Raw genomic sequence first — 4,040 nt, forward strand, 5'->3', positions numbered from 1 at the left:
TTCTCTGACAACACAATATTTTCTGCAAGCAGATTAAGTTAGCAAGGCAGACTCAGGGCACTAATGGCTTCATGCTGTAACTGGGAATCTATAAATAAAAAGAAACAAGGAGAAGACCAAAGAGATGCTTACCATGCTCCTTCAAAGGCTTGAGATAAGAGGAATGCTGGTCAATATGTGAAAACCGCAATGTTGCATTATGCTTTGATTTTATTTTCACTTGTATATTGAATCTAGCTTTAAGTTGTATGGGAAAGTGAATTTTTTCTAATGAGTGATATGAAGTATACATCAAAGCTACATTATAATACAAGTTTTGATCATAAGCCAAATAGTTGAAGTGTATCACTGTTGTGGGAAGTCAGGGACCCCGAATGGAGGGACTGGCTGAAGCCATGGCAGATGAACATAAATTGTGAAGACTTCATGGACATTTATTAGTTCCCTAAATTAATACTTTTATAATTTCTTACGCCTGTCTTTACTGCAATCTCTGAACGTAAACTGTGAAGATTTCATGGACGCTTAACCACTTCCCCAGTCAATACTCTTGTGATTTCCTATGCCTGTCTTTAATCTCTCAATCCCGTCATCTTCATAAGCTGAGGATGTATGTCGCCTCAGGACCCTGTGATGATTGCATTAACTGCACAAATTGTTTAAACAATATGAAATCTGGGCACCTTGAAAAAAGAACAGGATAACAGCGATGTTCAGGGAACAAGGGAGATAACCATTAGGTCTGGCTGCCTGAGAGCCAGGTGGAACAGAGCCATATTTCTCTTCCTTCAAAAGCAAATAGGAGAAATATTGCTGAATTCTTGTTTCTCAGCAAGGAACATCCCTGAGAAAGGAAAGAGAGCTTCCTAAGGGGTCTCTTAAATAATGGCCACTTTGGAGAATGTCTGTCTTTTACAGTTGTAAATAAGGGATGAAATAAGCCCCAGTCTCACGTAGCACTCCCAGGCTTATTAGGATGAGGAAATTCCTGTCCAATAAATTTTGTTCAGACTGGTTGTCTGCTGTCAAACCCTATCTCCTGATAAGATGTTATCAATGACAATGTGTGCCCGAAACTTCATTAGCAATTTTAATTTTGCCCGGTCCTGTGATCTCGCCCTGCCTCCATTTGCGTTATGATACTTCATTACCTTGTGAAGCATGTGATCTCTGTGACCCACACCCTATTCGTACACTCCATCCCCTTTTGAAAATCGCTAATAAAAACTTGCTGGTTTTGCGGCTCAGGGGGCATCAGGGAACCTGCCATCATGTGATGTCTTCCTCAGATACCCAGTTTTAAAATTTCTCTCTTTTGTACTCTTTCCCTTTATTTCTCAGACCGGTTGACACTTAGGGAAATAGAAAAGAAACTACGTGAAATAACATTGAATTATCGGGGCTGGTTTCCCCAATATATCATGTCTCTGTTTTAAAGAAATACATATAGATTTGTGCACATAGTATATTCATCGCTAGATATTAATAACTGAAGAATTGGCCATTGACCTATAATTCATTTCCAAAATGTTTGATTAAAGAGCTCTGCTCCTGAGCTAACTTTATATTAGATTGGTGTAAAGTGTTAAGCTTTATCTGTTGGAGAACATTTATGAATATGAATATCAAGGATATGTACATATCCTCAAATGTAAATTAACTTGCAAAACAGCATGGTATTTATAAATAGCTATTCTCCTACACATAGTACTTACTGTTGATTAGGCACTAATGTTTGCAAAAGCAAAACACTGCGAGATTGAGCTTTCATATTACTTTAAGACAGCCCTTTGAGGTAAGAGTGTATTTTCATTTTACAGAGCAGGACACTTGAGCTCTAAGTAGTCAAGTGTTGTCCAGGTTTCCCACTCCCAGGAAGGGACAAAGCGTGGGATATGAACTCTGCTGTTTTGGCTGAGGCTTCATTCTCAGCTTTCTCCATCCATAAACATGGTTGGCCCCTGTATTTGTGATGTTCTTATGCAAAGTATGTTGATGCCTATCTTAGTTTTATTTCATCCTTATGATGGAAGTGATTGAGTCTTGGTGGTGTAACTGAGATTCCTAGTGTGTATGCATGATAGAATCATGACTTAAGCTCATAAGCAAAAATTCAATTTCCACAGCATTTTGAATGTCTTTTATCCCACGCTTGGCTAAACAGCAGTTTTCTATGATTTTGGGCAGGGTGATACCTAGACTGATATATTATAGACTTACAAAACAATGTTTTTAAAAAAAATTTTCTTTAAAAAAATTTTTTTTTTTTTTTATATGGAGTCTCACTCTGTCACCCAGGCTGGAGTGCAGTGGTGCGATCTCAGCTTACTGCAAGCTCCACCTCCTGGGTTCATGCCATTCTCCTGCCTCAGCCTCCCAAGTAGCTGGGACTACAGGTGCCTGCCACAACACCTGGCTAATTTTTTGTATTTTTTTAGTAGAAATGATGTTTCACCGTGTTAGCCAGGATGGTCTCAATCTCCTGACCTCATGACCCGCCTGCCTCAGCCTCCCAAAGTGACGGGATTATAGGCATGAGCCACTGTGCAAAAAAATTTTTTTAATTGACATCATTAATTAAATTAATTGTACATAATTATGGGGTATGGTGTGACATTTTCATATAGGTGTATTTAAAACTATAATCTAGTAAGATCAGGAAGTTAAAAGTGGCTGTATTTTTTAATATTACTTTTAAATACTAATATTCTTATTAATTGAGGGATTTTTGGTTGTTTATGAACAAAAGGTAATACTTTAATTTTTTAAATGAATGATCTACATCAATATCTACTGACAGTAGGAATTTGATATAAGTTCTAATTACGAGTAAAAGATACCATAGAATAAGCCCTTTTCTTAAAAAATGAAATAATGATACATTATTTCTACGAATTTGTTTTTTAGGCATATACCGAATTGTCAATAATGACTATCTCCATGTTATAAGATTTAAAATGGGCCTTTACATTCAGACTTATGAAATGCCATGAAAAGGGGCCTAATTCTTTTGACAGAATTCTGTAAACACAGGATATTTATATATATTTATTCAGTAAAGACAATTGTTTCATGTACCAGATTTTTAATGCATTTGAATCTTTATTCTACAACACAAGCAACATAATACAATATCTTTTAAAATATTTTCTCTTTAGAATTTTCATTTCCACCTCAGATAAAATGTACACAAAATACACTTGCAAGCTTGCTTACAGAGACCTGTTAAACAAGGAACAGACAGATTCTATAAAATCAAACAGTTATATCAACATATAAAGGAGTGTGATTTTCGGTTTGTTTTTTTAAGTAAATGTGACCAAACTGACTAAATAAGAAGGCAAAACAAAAAATTATGCTTCCTTGACAAGGCCTTTGGAGTAAATAAAATGCTTCAAGGCTCCTGGTGAATAGGGTTGCAAGGATGAATTTTGTATTTTATAGGTAAAATGGTACACTGACTCAAATCATTATGGCTATACCAAGCTTCATTTATTTATAATCTTCAATGAAAGTAAGTTGATTCTTTGGCATAATACTATAAGGAATAAAAGGACCCCTACCACCCACTGGCTTTATCTAGAGTGGGAGATAGTAGTAGGGGAACTGTTTATAATGCAATTTGTCTAAGTTTATTCCTGTTAGAAAGTGGGAAAAGCATCTTGAATAATAGTCTCTTAGCATGATTAGGGCAATAAACATCTTATTCCTATCTCCCCCATTCCCCCAACACAAACTAAGAAACAAAAATAACCTTTCCCTCTAGGCACCTCCTCCTGTCCCATCATGCCACACCTGGATATTCTATCATGTTGTTTCAACTGAAGTGAAACCCAGCTTATCAAAAGCAGTCATCTTTGTTCAGCTTTGCCTATTTTATGGGAAATCAATTTTTATTAGAGAGAAGCACTCCCAACAAGAACCAGATGAAAGAAATGCAGGACAAAGCAGCTTGCACATAATCCGGAGGTAGCCAGGGATGCTCACTGGGGCTGGCATTGTCAGGGCCCGAGTCTCCCTAACTTTAGGAAAAAACATAA

Source organism: Rhinopithecus bieti, unplaced genomic scaffold (genome assembly GCF_001698545.2).
Source record: "Rhinopithecus bieti isolate Rb0 unplaced genomic scaffold, ASM169854v2 scaffold_31173, whole genome shotgun sequence".
In the NCBI taxonomy this organism is placed as follows: Eukaryota; Metazoa; Chordata; class Mammalia; order Primates; family Cercopithecidae; genus Rhinopithecus; species Rhinopithecus bieti.